Source organism: Mustela nivalis (assembly GCF_964662115.1).
Source record: "Mustela nivalis genome assembly, chromosome: 1".
Classification (NCBI taxonomy): Eukaryota; Metazoa; Chordata; class Mammalia; order Carnivora; family Mustelidae; genus Mustela; species Mustela nivalis.
The window spans coordinates 88,388,224-88,404,238 of NC_139020.1; positions in this window are offsets into that span (position 1 = coordinate 88,388,224).

Consider the following 16,015-nt stretch of genomic DNA (forward strand, 5'->3'; position numbering starts at 1 on the left):
AGCTGTAAAAAAAGGAGAAAAGGGATCTTTATAGATTTGATATGAATGTAGGGAACCAGTGATCCAATAATATGAAGGAAGAAGGTATTTAGATATATAAGCTAAAGAGATTCATCTTCCTGTTAGTATTATTGAAAGTATATTAATAAATGGCTTGAAAAAATACCTAATTGACAAGGATTATGCATACCAATTTATATCCCATCCAGGTACAACCACTTACCATATTTCATTGCATATTTTAATAATAAAGATAAGAAATTGCATTTACTTATTTTTTGTGGGTAAGTACACAGATTTCAGGTCCTAGTTGTTATTTTGGACTTTTTTTGTTTGTTTGTTTTGTTTTGCTTTGTTCTTTGGAAAAGTCCCTAGAATCACAGTGATAGCAGTTGGAAATAGTTAGAGATAAGTTGCCCTAGCGATGAGTTTCTTAATTGAATCAGTTGAAGATAAAATAAGATAATTGAGATAAATTACATGTTATATGGATTCAGAGAAAAGATGCTATTGGCATTCTCCTTTTAATATGCCAACTTAATTGCTAAGGATTATATGTGAATTAATGATAATTTTTCCACTTTCTTTTTCTAATATTTCACTTTAAAAATGGAGTATTCACGGGGCGCCTGGGTGGCTCAGTGGGCTAAAACCTCTGCCTTCGGCTCAGGTCATGATCCCAGGGTCCTGGGATCAAGCCCCACATTGGGCTCTCTGCTCATCAGGGAGCCTGCTTCCTCTCTCTCTGCCTACTTCTCTGCCTATTTGTGATCTGTCTGTCAAATAAATAAATAAAATCTTAAAAAAATAGAGTATTCACAATTATATAATATAAGCTACTTATAGTATACATCTTTAACATATTTATAAAAATGTTGATGATTACAAATTTATATGTATACATATACATAAGTTTTTTAGTTTCTGTGACTAAATTTAGATAAGCATGATAAAATCTTAAACCATATGTCTTTACTTATTTGATTTCTGTGTTCATGTGTTCCCTTAGGCAAAAGCATATATGTGTACACATTTACATTTACAGTTCAAACAGTGACAGAATAAATTGATGTGAATTGTTGCTGCCTTCAGTTCATGGAAATATAACAAGATTTCTGTGCTGCCAGTCTGCTCCATTGCCAAATTGGGTATCATGTCAAATGTTTGTCTTCCAATTTCAAACTGAGAGCCAGCTTTCAATCTTTTCTTAATGCAAAATATATGCTAAAGTCCATCTCAGCCTAGTTGCATCAATGACCATTTTCTTTTTGCATGGCACTTAATCTTATTATGTGTGGGGATAACACAGAGGGATATGTGGGGATATCTCCACATGGGGATAACAAGGAGATGAAAGATAGGAGATGATACCCCAAGAAGATTTGATTTAGCAATATAGAGTGACTATGTAAAAGTGTAGGAAGTGGTTTGGAGTGGGAGAGTAGAGTATGGCTTCAATTATGCTAGAAAATAAGAAGAAAATGTATTTATGGGAAGTGTAGGACTGAACTGAATTAGATATATATAGGTAAACTTCACTTTAAAATTTTATCAGGAGTATAAGATATGAATGTAGTCACAAACAAATTGATACTATTACACTAATTGAGTGAAATAAATAGAAATTAGATTTGGCCTCACAGACAAATCTAGAATGGGTGAATTAGTCACTTGTAGCCTCATCCTAGTTTTCTGACTCCTAAGACATGAAATTGAGCAATTCATTTTGGTCATGGTGGTGGTAGTACTCCCATTTGAGAGAAGAGAATCTACAAGTGAATGTGTAAATAAGGATCAATAAGATTTAATGATGAAATGCCTATAGCTTGTTTCCTGTAGAAGTAGGTCAAGTGCAAAATCAAAATTGTATTTTATTTAAACTGGTGTGTTTTTTTAGTTTAAGCTGGTGAATTAAAACCACTCTAGATAAAATTTATGTATCACTTCTGATATCAAATTGAGAGCCAGCTTTCTATCTTTTTGCCTAGACTGGGAATTCATTGCCTATAATGATTAATTAATTGCCCACTTTTCCTTTTCAGTCTATCTGTGCTTCTTAAACTAGGTACTCATACAAAGAGTAAAATAAGTATAATGCATTTCCTGGGAATTTGAATTAAAAAAAGAGCCATAGTTTTATGCTGAATCAGACATCAATACATTATAGAATAAAACTCAGAAATACAATACATTTTAAGACAAGCCTTGTGATATCAAAAATATATTATCTTGTGCTCCCAAGCTCCCTAAAGTTCTAGTTTGAGCAATGGAATGTTTTCTTATGTATTTGGGGCTTGTCTGTTAAGGGAAAAAAATTTTATGGCATAACTATATTCTCTTACTCTTCCCTATTCTCATCACATTCAATATTCAACAAATATTTATGGTGTGTGCTAGTGTTTACAATATCCTGTTATTCTTTCCTTACCTGGCTTGCAGGAAAATACATTTTGCAGCTTTTTTGAAATCAATCAGGATCGTATGACTAGTTCTGGTCAATCAAATATGAAATAAAATGAAAAATGTTATTTCTATTCTGGGACTAAGAAAACATGCTTTACAATTATACAGGATTCCCTGTTCTTTACTTCAGGAACAGAGGAAACTGGGAACTTCAGTTGGCACAGCTAAAGGTCACGGTGGGAGGGGCGCCTGGGTGGCTCAGTGGGTTAGTCTGCTGCCTTCGGCTCAGGTCATGATCTCAGGGTCCTGGGATCGAGCCCCGCATCGAGCTCTCTGCTCGGCAGGGAGCCTGCTTCCTACTCTCTGCCTGCCTCTCTGCCTGCTTGTAATCTCTCTCTGTCAAATAAACAAATAAAATCTTAAAAAAAAAAAAAAAAAAAAAAAACAAAGGTCACTGTGGGAGCAGAGTACCACATTAACTTGTAAATGAACACATTTATAGAACTTATTGAATGAGCAAAAGATAAATTTTGTTATATTAAACCACTCAGATTGGGGTTTCATTTAAAGCATTGTAACCTAACAAATAAAAGCATTGCTATGTTTCAGGCACAGTTCCATGTCCTTGGCCAATTAAGAACGAAAATGAGACAAAGATCTCTCCTCTGCTGGAGTTTAATGCAAACAGGATCACATTTGTAATAAGGTATTAGAGATAAATAAAGGGATTGAAGAAGAGGAGAAAAAAAAAAAGAGGATAATTAACATAGTGGTTATGGTAGGTAGAAAAACGACCACCCTAAGATGCCATGTTGTAATAACTGATGACTGGGAGTATGCTGCCTTCCATTTCAAAAGGGACATTCCAGATGTCATTAAGTTAAGGATTTTGAAATGCAGAGCTTATTCTGGGTTTATCCAGGTGGGTTAAATAAAATTATAAAAGTCTGTGTAAGAGTTGCAGAGGAGTCAGTCAACTAAGGAGGTGTACGCTGGTGACAAATTTTGGAGTGATACAGAGACATGAGCCAAACGATGTTGTCAAGGCCTCTAGAAGCCAGAAAGGGCAGGGAAATAGTTCGATCCTTAGAGGATCCAGAAGAATGCAGCTTTGCCAACCCATTTTAGATCTCTGACCTGCTGAACTGATGAGATAATATACATTTGTGTTGTTTTAAGCTACTAATTTTATGGTAACTTATTTTTTTTTAAGTTTTTATTTATATATTTGACAGAGGGAGAGAGATCACAAGCAGAGGGGAGGGGTAGAGGTAGAAGCAGACTCTTCAGTGAGCAGCAAACCTGATGCAGGTCTCAATCCCAGCACTCTGGGATCATGACCTAAGACAAAGGCAGACGTTTGACCCACTGAGCCACCCAGGTCCCTTTTGTGGTAGTTTATAGCAACAGTAGGAAACAAATGTAATTACTTAAGAAGAAGTGCTGCAAGCCCAGGTAACATTCCCTTGCTGCCAAACTGAGCCCTTGTCTTCAAGGTACACCATCGCCATTGATCGACCTTGTAATATGTGGAGTATATGATAATGGGTTTGGGTGTTTGGGGAGAAATACTAGTAACTCTTTCCAATGTTCAGCCCCATTACTCTTTCTCATACTCAGAGACATTTGTTTGTTTGCTTGTTAATAGCAAGACCAAAAACTCAGTCTACTTAGGTGCTTTGTTTTGTTTTGTTTTGTTTTGTTTTAGTATTTATAATTGCTCATGCTCATGCCTTGAGATTCTTCTCCCTTCTCCAACACCAATCTGAATTTATACAAGAAGGGTTTTCCCCAACTCTCTAGTCCTATGAGAGTTTCCAGAAATAATTAAAAGAAATACCCATTTAGAAGCATTTACTTTTGGAAATCAGATAGTAGATAACTAAAAAAGTTATAAATTGTTCAAGTTTCTAAGATCCTTAATTGCTGGTCTATTTTTAAGGGTTCTCATTGACATCTTAGTTGAAAGATAATATTAGGTTTTTGTCCTTGGTTTTTGAAGCTTTCATTTAAAATTGATCCTCTTCCTACAAAATGAAATTAGATCTAAAGGTATTATAAAATGGAGAATTAGTGCTTCCTAGGTTAATGGCAATTAACACTACAAGTTTGGGTAAAACTCAGCTCATCATGAATGGGAGAAGATATTGACAAATGACACTACAGACAAAGGGTTGATATCCAAGGTGTATAAAGAACTCCTCAAAATAATCACATCAAAAAATGGGCAGATGACATGCACAGACATTTCTCCAAAGAAGACATACAAATGGCTAACAGACACATGAAAAAATGTTCATCATCATTGGCTATCAGGGATTTTCAAATCAAAACCACAGTGAGATACCACTTTACACCAGTAAGAATGGCCAAAATTAACAAGACAGTAAACAACATGTGTTGGAGAGGATGTGGAGAAAGGGGAACACTCTTACACTGTTGGTGGCAATGGAAGTTGGTGCAGCCACTTTGGAAAACAGTGTGGAGATTTCTTAAGAAATTAAAACTAGAGCTTCCCTATGACCCTGCAATTGCACTACTGGGTATTTACCCCAAAGAAACAGATGTAGTGAAAAGAAGGGCCATCTGTACCCCAGTGTTCAAATCAGCAATGGCCACAGTCACCAAACTGTGGAAAAAACCAAGACACCCTTCAGTGGATGAGTGATAAGGAAGATGTGGTCCATATACACTATGGAGTATTATGCCTCCATCAAGAAGGATGAATAACCAACTTTTGTATCAACATGGATGGGACTAGAAGAGATTATGCTGAGTGAAATAAGTCAAGCAGAGAGAGTCAAATGGATAAAGAAGATATGGTCCATATATACAATGGAGTATTATGCCTCCATCAGAAAGGATGAATATCCAACTTTTGTATCAGCATGGATGGGACTGGAAAAGTGCTGAGTGAAATAAGTCAAGCAGAGAGAGTAATTATCATATGGTTTCAGTTACTTGTGGAGCATAAGGAATAATACAGAAGACATTGGGAGACGGAGAGGTGGAGTGAGTTGGGGGAAATCAGAGGGGGAGACAAACCATGAGAAACTGTGGACTCTGAGAAAAAACTGAGGGTTTTGGAGGGGAAAGGGGTGGGGAGTTGGGTGAGTCTGGTGGTGGGTATTATGAGGGGCATATATTGCATAGAGCACTGAGTGTGGTGCATAAACAATGAATTCTGGAACACTGAAAAGAAATTGAAAAAAAAGAGAAAAAAAAGAAAAAATTCCATTAAAAAAAAAAAAAAGTACGACTGCTTTCAGTTATAAAGACTATCACCATAGGGGCACCTGGGTGGCTCAGTGGGTTAAGCCTCTGCCTTCGGCTCAGGTCATGATCCAGGGTCCTGGGATTGAGCCCCACATCAGGATCTCTGCTCAGCAGGGAGCCTGCTTCCCTCTCTCTCTCTGCCTGCCTCTCTGCCTACTTGTGATCTCTGTCTGTCAAATAAATAAATAAAATCTTAAAAAAAAAAAAAAGACTATCACCATAATGTGTGATGATCATAATTAAATAGTTTGATAAATTCCAAAGAGAATATCACAAGTCTCCACTAATCTTGTTTTTAAAACTCTGTATTTCTGCCTCTCTTTGAGAGAGTTCTATTCAAATGAGTCTATGCCAGGCAGAGGAATCTTCAGTTGGTCCATGGACAGATGTTTGGGATCCTGTAGATAGAGCAGTGTTTCCCAAATTGTTTTCTAGAATATTAATTTCCAGGGAAATGCTCAGAAATATTTACAGGGGGAAAAAACAGTACATGGTTAAAGTACTATACAATTATTATAGGAAATACAGAGTTTAAACAAAGTGAAAGAAGAGTCTTTACCATAGGACTTTATTCAAGACTCTAAAAAGCTAAAGTGCTTTCTGCTCTTTAAGAACTAAGTATTAAGAATTTTCCAAACTTACTGGACAACAAAAGCCTTTCTTTCAGGTAGGTCTATAATGAGCTCATAACACAATAATGGTCCAAAAAACATAGTTTGGTCAACACTGACCTAATTTCCTTATAATCCATTGGCTGTAATCATAATTTTAACAATGCAAACAGAGGCAGTAAGAATTGTAACAAAATCCATCATTTTTACCTTCCATAAGGGTGAAAAACAAAGTGTATTTATAACTTTTAGAGAATAGAATATCTCTAAAACACTATAATAAAATACATTTATGGATGAAATAATATGATATTTTAGGTTTTCTTCATCATCATCCATGGAAGGGAGTCGTGCCTAGATGTCTACATGAAGCAGGATTGGACATGAGCTGATGGAGCTGGGAGGTAGTATAAGTATAATAACAGTCTTTTATTTTTGTGGATGTTCAAATTCTTCTATAATTAAGTTTTTAAAATGCGAAAAACAAAACAAAACAAAACAAAAAAACTCAGCTCATGAGTCCTGTATTTAGGGACAGAGTGATTCACTCTCAGTATTTCTTCATGGAGTATCTTTCCATTTTACTCATCAAGTTTATACCAAATACACAATGTTTCCATTTTAATTCAATTACACACATGTTTATTGAGTGCACAGCACTCATCTAGCTATTTTATGTAGAGTTCCCCACTCATGCCTCCCAAAAGAAAAAAAAAAATGCTGTGATATGTACCAGGGTCACAATAATGATCCTTAATAGGCCTAACGTTTAGGTACTTTTCTTATTTTTGTATATATTTTGGATAATAGTATTTGAAGATGGGGGTACATATGTACCAAGAATGACAGTGATTATAGTTTGCCATGAAAACATTCACAGCTTATTTGAAGAGGATATAGGGTGTTTAAGTTTTGTTTTAAAATTGACTTATTTTACAAGGTGTGAAATGTTTAGACCCCAAAGACTGAATATTTGAATAACAAAAAAATGGAATCTTGTAACTTGTACCATCTTGAGAAGCATTCAGCTTATAAATATGTAAACAAGATTCAACAACCACAGCATTCTTCCAGCCTCACCAGATGTGCTTTCAAAAGGCTGTTTGGGGCCCTTCTTTTATACTTTCTCTTTTTGTATATTCTACTGCCTGAATATCAGGGAAAGGGCAAGTGATTACCTCGGATAGTTTTCTCCTACATATGAAATATGCATGAGCTCTGTTCTTACTGAAAGTTTACATTTGCCCAGCTGGCTTAACATCTTTTGGGGGTCTTAGCCTTAGTGGCTTCATTAGACCTCCTGGAAAACAGATTTACATAGGAAATGGGAACTCAATTTAAGTAATCCATATGTCTTATAAGAACACTGTATAGGAAAATTGTATTTTCTTAACATTCAAATAAAAGGGCATTTTAAAACATTGAGTGAAAACTACTCTCTACTCGGGGCAAAGTCCTTTCATTTTTTAACATATTTTAAGATTGCTTTTCTTTATTTTATAACATTAAATTGCATAAATCTTTGAAGATAACTTTTATTCACTTTTTTTCTGATTTTAGAAGTTATCTTTTGATTATTCCACACTTCGAACTTTAATCTCAAGACATTAACAAGAATATGTTATGAAGAAATGCTTTGACAGTGTTTTGTGCATGTATAGTGTCATGTAATAGGTTAAAACAATCAAGAATATTCTAACATTTTAAGTAACATAATAAAGAGCAGGACTTCGAGGCACCTGGGTAGCTCATCATTAAGCATCTGCTTTAGGCTCAGGTCACAATCCCAGAGTCCTGGGATCGAGCCCCGCATCAGACTCCCTGCTCGCTAGAAAGCCTGCTTCCCCCTCTCCCAATCCCCATGCTTATGTTCCCTCTTTCACTGAGTGTCTCTCTGTCAGATAAATAAATAAAACCATAAAAAAAAAAGAAAGAACACACCCTTTATGTCATATGAAAGGTAGTAACTTAATTTGTAATAATCTTGAGAGTGGAGGGACTTTATGGAAATTTTACTTTTTATAAGATGATTTCTTTGTTTCAATAATTTATTCCACAACATTTACAGAATGCCTACTAAGTTACAGGCATTATTCTAGTTTCTTGGGATGCATCTGTAAGTAAAATTACAAAAATTCCCCAGAAGAGATAATCTTCTAGTAGTGGAAACAGTCTATGCACATAAACAGGCTTCTGAAATGTGAAAATATGTTAGAAAGTAATGAATACCAGGAGAAAACACAACAGGCTGGAAAGGGCTGTCTAGGAGGAAGTTACCAGGCAGATTTCTAAGGAATGTACATTGCAAGAAGAACTAGAACAAAAGCTGGAAGGTGGAGATGTCCTTGCCTGTTCATGGAAAAGGAAAGAGGGCACTGTGTATAGAATGAAATGAGAAATTATGTCAAGAAATGAAGTTGGAGGGGTGTGTATTGGTGGTGGGAGGGGAAGATGGGGAGAAGATCACATAGGGCCAATAGGTATTTTAAGGATTTTGACATGCTCTTTATTAAAATGGGGATCTATTGGAATTTCTGGAGCAGAGGAAAGATTTGTCTGAGTTATTTTTATTTTTTTTATTTTATTATTTTTTTAATATTTTATTTTTTATAAACATATATTTTTATCCCCAAGGGTACAGGTCTGTGAATCGCCAGATTTACACACTTCACAGCACTCACCAAAGCACATACCCTCCCCAATGTCCATAACCCTACCCCCCTTCTCCCAACCCCCCTTCCCCCAGCAACCCTCAGTTTGTTTTGTGAGATTAAGAGTCACTTATGGTTTATCTCCCTCCCAATCCCATCTTGTTTCATTGATTCTTCTCCTACCCACTTAAGTCCCCATGTTGCATCACCACTTCCTCATATCAGGGAGATCATATGATAGTTGTCTTTCTCTGCTTTACTTATTTTGCTAAGCATGATACACTCTAGTTCCATCCATGTTGTCGCAAATGGCAAGATTCCATTTCTTTTGATGGCTGCATAGTATTCCATTGTGTATATATACCACCTTTTCTTTATCCATTCATCTGTTGATGGACATTTAGGTTCTTTCCATAGTTTGGCTATTGTGGACATTGCTGCTATAAACATTCAGGTGCACGTGCCCCTTCGGATCACTACGTTTGTATCTTTAGGGTAAATACCCAGTAGTGCAATTGCTGGGTCATAGGGCAGTTCTGTTTTCACCATTTTGAGGAACCTCCATGCTGTTTTCCAGAGTGGCTGCACCAGCTTGCATTCCCACCACCAGTTTAGAAGGGTTCCCCTTTCTCCACATCTTCGCCAGCATCTGTCATTTCCTGACTTGTTGATTTTAGCCATTTTGACTGGTGTGAGGTGATATCTCATTGTGGTTTTGATTTGTATTTCCCTGATGCCGAGTGATATGGAGCACCTTTTCATGTGTCTGTTGGCCATCTGGATGTCTTCTTTGCAGAAATGTCTGTTCATGTCCTCTGCTCATTTCTTGATTGGATTATTTGTTCTTTGGGTGTTGAGTTTGCTAAGTTCTTTATAGATTCTGGACACTAGTCCTTTATCTGATATGTCATTTGCAAATATCTTCTCCCATTCTGTCAGGTGTCTTTTGATTTTGTTAACTGTTTCCTTTGCTGTGCAAAAGCTTTTGATCTTGATGAAATCCCAATAGTTCATTTTTGCCCTTGCTTTTCTTGCCTTTGGCGATGTTCCTAGAAAGATGTTGCTGCGGCTGAGGTCGAAGAGGTTGCTGCCTGTGTTCTCCTCAAGGATTTTGATGGATTCCTTTCGCACATTGAGGTCCTTCATCCATTTTGAGTCTATTTTTGTGTGTGGTGTAAGGAAATGGTCCAATTTCATTTTTCTACATTTGGCTGTCCAATTTTCCCAACACCATTTATTGAAGGGGCTGTCTTTTTTCCATTGGACATTCTTTCCTGCTTTGTCGAAGATTAGTTGACCATAGAGTTGAGGGTCTATTTCTGGGCTCTCTATTCTGTTCCATTGATCTATGTGTCTGTTTTTGTGCCAGTACCATGCTGTCTTGATGATGACAGCTTTGTAATAGAGCTTGAAGTCCGGAATTGTGATGCCACCAACGTTGGCTTTCTTTTTCAATATCCCTTTGGCTATTCAAGGTCTTTTCTGGTTCCGTATAAATTTTAGAATTATTTGTTCCATTTCTTTGAAAAAGATGGATGGTACTTTGATAGGAATTGCATTAAATGTGTAGATTGCTTTAGGTAGCATAGACATTTTCACAACATTTATTCTTCCAATCCAGGAGCATGGAACATTTTTCCATTTCTTTGTGTCTTCCTCAATTTCTTTCATGAGTTCTTTATAGTTTTCTGAGTATAGATTCTGTGCCTCTTTGGTTAGGTTTATTCCTAGGTTTCTTATGGTTTGGGGTGCAATTGTAAATGGGATTAACCCCTTAATTTCTATTTCTTCTGTCTTGTTGTTGGTGTAGAGAAATGCAACTGATTTCTGTGCATTGATTGTATATCCTGACACTTTCCTGAATTCCTGTACAAGTTCTAGCAGTTTTGGAGTGGAGTCTTTTGGGTTTTCCACATATAGTATCATATCATCTGCAAAGAGTGATAATTTGACTTCTTCTTTGCTGATTTGGATGCCTTTAATTTCCTTTTGTTGTCTGATTGCTGAGGCTAGGATCTCTAGTACTATTTTGAATAGCAGTGGTGATAATGGACATCCCTGCCATGTTCCTGACCTTAGCGGAAAAGCTTTCAGTTTTTCTCCATTGAGAATGATATTTGGGGTGGGTTTTTCATAGATAGCTTTGATGATATTGAGGTATCTTCCCTGTCTGAGTTATTTTTAATAGGATTACTTTAACTGCTATTTTTGATAATGAACTACATTCAGGATTGCAATAATTCAGATGAGAGGTGATGATAGTTCAAATCCAGTTGATAAAATGCTGTTAGTGAGAAGTTAGTAGGATTCTGTATATATTTTGAAGGTAGGTATTTCCTTATTAATTAAACATGATATGAAAGAGAAGTCCAGAATGAGTATAAGGATTTTTTTTAAAGATTTTATTTATTTATTTATTTGTCAGAGAGCGAGAAAGAGCGCGCGCGCACCTGCGAACAAGCGCACAAACTGTGGTAGCAGCAGGCAGAGGGAGAAACAGGTTTCCCGCTGGGCAAGGAGCCTGATGCAGGACTCAATCCTAGGACCCAGGGATCCTGACCTGAGCAGAAGGCAGACACTTACCTGACTGAGCCAACCAGGCATACTGAGTATAAGGATTTTGGTCCAATACAGTGGAAGTATGGGATTGCCATCAACTGAAATGTAAGCTTCAGTAGAACAGATTTGAAAGAGGGGGTCAGAAATTTAATTTTGTACATACTTAGTTTGAGATGGCTGTTAAATGTATAAGTAGAAAGTCACAAAAGCTAGTAACCTAGTCTGGAGTTTGGAGCTGGAAATACAAATTAGGGAGCCATTAGATTATTAGATGGTGTTTTATTTATTTATTTATTTATTTGATATTTATAAGAAGCCCTTTAACCTAGTTAAGGTAAAAAAGGGGGGAAACGCTAATTTGTAAGTTAAATTCAAACGCAAAGCAAAAAGTATCAGCTATGCTTAAGCCGAGAAAAGCCATAGTTGTCTGCGAAATGACACACAGGTAGCACTATGTCACTGGATTATGGTGCTCTGAATAAAGTCAGACATTTGTATACCTAACTCTCCAATGAAATTCTTAGAGTTTGCAAGTCATATAGAAACAATATTCATGCATAATTATGTGATAAAAAGTAACAAAATAATTTACTTTTATTTAAACTTCCAACGTTCTCATGCCAATATTACACATTTTCTAACTCCTTGTACAAAATCTATATTCTTCTTTGTGTGCATTTAATTTTAAGTGGGTTTAATTATTTTAAGGAATTTTATAAGATTTTGTTTGGTGTTATGGGTTAATTTTATGTGTTAATTTAACTGGACTAAAGGATGCGCAGATAGCTGGTGAAATATTATTGCTGGGTATATCCGTGAGGGCGTCTATGATGGAGAATGCCATTTGAATCCGTAGTCTGGGTAGAGCTGATTGCCCTCACCAGTGCGAGTGGACATCATTCAATCTCCTGAGAGTCTGAGTAAAAGAGGTGGTGAAGGAAGGTTGATCTTCTCCTAACCTCAACATTGGCACCCCTGGTTCTAACGTTTTGGTCTCAGACGGGGGCTTACAACAATACCTATACTACATATCCCTCATGCTCCATTCTTGGATTTTAGAATTGGGACTTACAACATCAGGTCTCTTGGTTCTCTGGCCTTAAAATTTAGACCGAATTATGTCACTGGCTTTCCTTGTTCTCTAGCTTTCAGACAACAGATCATGGGACTTCTTGTCCTCTGTAATTGTGTGAGCCAATTAATGTAACAAATCGTGTGTGTGTGTGTGTGTGTGTGTGTGTGTATGTGTGTGTGTGTTTTAATGGGAAGAGATCAGAATACTGATATTAACAGGAATTTGGAAAAAGTTGATTCCAACCTTCATGACTAACTTGGAGGGAATCAAGAGCTTAGTGATGGAAGTAACTGTGGATGTGGTGGAACAGCAAGAGAGCTAGAATTGACTGAATGACTAAAGTCTCATAAAAATTTAATGAATGAAGATTTGCTCCTTATGAATGAACACAGACAGTTTTTGATCTTCTTGATATAAAATCTATTCCAAATGAAGATGTTATGAAGACTGTTGAAATGACAACAAAGGATTCAGAATATTCCATACAGGTGGTGATAAAGCAGTGGCAGGATTTGAGAGGATTGACTCCAATTTTGAAATATATTTTACTGTAGGTAAATTGCTATTAAGTAGCATCACATACTGATGTAGGAAAGATGTTAGGGTTTGAAGCTGATGGCCAGGAAAGAATTCTTTAGACATCTTTGGTACAAAAAGATGGTCTTTCTAAAGTTTGGGGACAGGACCCATGGGCAGAAAGAGTTGCACTGTGGTCATAAGGAGTAACACATTATATACTTTCAAGTTTGTTAGGGGTTAGGGACAGTGAAAGTCTCTAAGGAATTTTGGAAGCAAGGTCTCCAGGACCTTGAGGGGTTAGCTATTTTTAGGGAAGGATCATTTATTACTGTCTAATAAAATTCTATTCATGAGACCTTTCAGATATATATGGATGAACAATAGGCTTGGGAGATGATTGGTAACACATATCTTGGGAGGATAGAGATAAAGAAGTTTCCAAAGAAATTTTTATATGCTAAAGTAGACTTACAGGATCCCAGGGTTTGGACTAAGATTGCCCTTTGCCCTTAGCAAATTATTGACACTGAGGCAGCTGAGCTCCCAGAGGAATGCGACTCTGACTGGTTTAAGGACTTGTGAGTGGGATGTAGTAGTAAGGAAATTTGATTTTTCTTTTGCCTTTGTTTCCCACATCACATACTGCAGAGAAATCACTTGAGAAATGAAGAGCCAATGAATGCAACAAACTTTATTATTGTCATATTTTAAGCAATGGCCACCACCACCCTAACCTTCAACACTCAAAACACTGATCAGGCAGCAGCCATCAACATCCAGGGAAGACCACCCACCAGCTGAAAACTCAGATAATGGTTAGCCTTTTTTTTTTTATTAAAGGTTTTATTTATTTATTTGACAGAGAGAGATCACAGTAGACAGAGAGGCAGGCAGAGAGAGAGAGAGAGGGAAGCAGGCTCCCTGCTGAGCAGAGAGCCAGATGCGGGACTCGATCCCAGGACCCTGAGATCATGACCTGAGCCGAAAGCAGCGGCTTAACCCACTGAGCCACCCAGGCACCCAATGGTTAGCCTTTTTAAAGCAACAACATATATTTTAATTAGATGTGTCTTTTTTTTCCAGACATAATGCAATTCTACCCTTAATAGGCTATAGTATAGTTTAAACACAACTTTTATATGTCCTGGAACACCAAAAATTTATTGCAGTCACTTTATTTTAATAGTCATTTTATTGTTGTGGTCTGGAGCCAAACCTGCAATATCTCTGAGGTTTGTCTGTATATCCTATTGGTTCTGCTTCCCTGAAGAATCCTGACTAATTTATTTTGTTATTAAATATTTCACAGAAAGCAGTTGGTATAAACACAGTAGAACACATTATTGTTTCTTCTCCCACCAAATCACATGACTTTATATTTCTACCCAAATATTTTTCTGGAAGTACTAAAATTATCAATCTTGGACTTTTCTAATTTGAGTGGGATTTCAGTGGAATTTAGAGCAAAAATAGGAAGTATATTCATAAACCAAAACCATAATAAAACATACATTTTAGAAAACAATACGGCTTCTTATAGAATAAGCATTTCTGACTTTAAGCATTGTCTTCTAGTCCAAACAAGGAGAGTGCTAGAAGGTGTTCTAGAAGGAAATTCCAGGAAACTGGAGCTTTTAAAATTAAAACGTCCTATTTATAATAGTGAGTAGAAAATAGTGGAGACTAAATTCTCAGTCATGACACTGTTTTTTTTTATTTCTTTGTTTTTGGTTGTTGTTGTTGTTTTTAATACAAGAACAAGTTTTTCCTGGCTTCTTTATTATTTGATAATACATGATTAAGTTATAGATTCATTACATGTATTCCATAGTTACAACTATTCAAAGAGTTTTTTATTAAATTTTTTTTAAGCAATAGTTAAAAAACTGTTGAATCAAACAACTTGCTTATTGGGATACATTTCTTCTCCAACGTATTTATGTTTACACTACATACTTAACAGTGTAAAGATAACTGAATAAATACATTTCTGTATAAATTCTTTTTTTGCACAATACATCAGAGACTTAACTAATTCATTTTATGTACCCATATTTATAAACTTGGTATGCTCAGGTTTACATTTAAACATCCATAGTTAATTTTCACTATCATAGTATAAAGTGTCATCTTGAATAATATAATGTCTGTCACTTTACTCTGCCAGTAGCCATTCTTTTAATAATAAAAACATATTGGATAATGTGATTCTTTTGTGGAACTAGATAAGTCATTAAAAGAAAATAATAAACACCTGAGTGGTAAAGATAACAGAAAAATCATTCTACCTTATTTTCTGGAACCTATTATTTGGTAGAGTAGAACTGAATAATACCTTCTGTCATAATTTTTCTGAAACATTTATTGCAGAAATGTAGCTTTATCTTCATTTTGCATAAAATGGTGCAATAACTTTGCTTTACCAGTGTGTGTGTGTGTTTTTTTTAAAGATTTTATTTATTTATTAGACAGAGAGAGATCACAAGCAGACAGAGAGGCAGACAGAGGGAGAGGGGAAAGCAGGCTCCCTCCTGAGCAGAGAGCCCAATGTGGGGCTGGATCCCAGGACCCTGAGATCATGACCTGAGCTGAAGGCAGAGGCTTAACCCACTGAGCCACCCAGGTGCCCCTACCAATGTGTCTTTTAAAATTTATTTCTTAATTTTCCCTTAAGATGTTAGTGATTAATGAAATTTGAAAGCTAATTACTAAATATTAAAACATGCAAAATTAAGGCAGTTAACTTAGAATGGAAAATATAACTAATTGAAGATATGAGATTAATATTGAACATTTATCAATGCATTGATTTTAGAAAATTCAGAAAACTCCATTTTTCCAAAGTTCTTTTTTTTTAATAAAAAGTAAAGTTTATGTAGCTGCTTTTGTAGTGTATAATTGTTTTAAATTCAGGCCAAAAA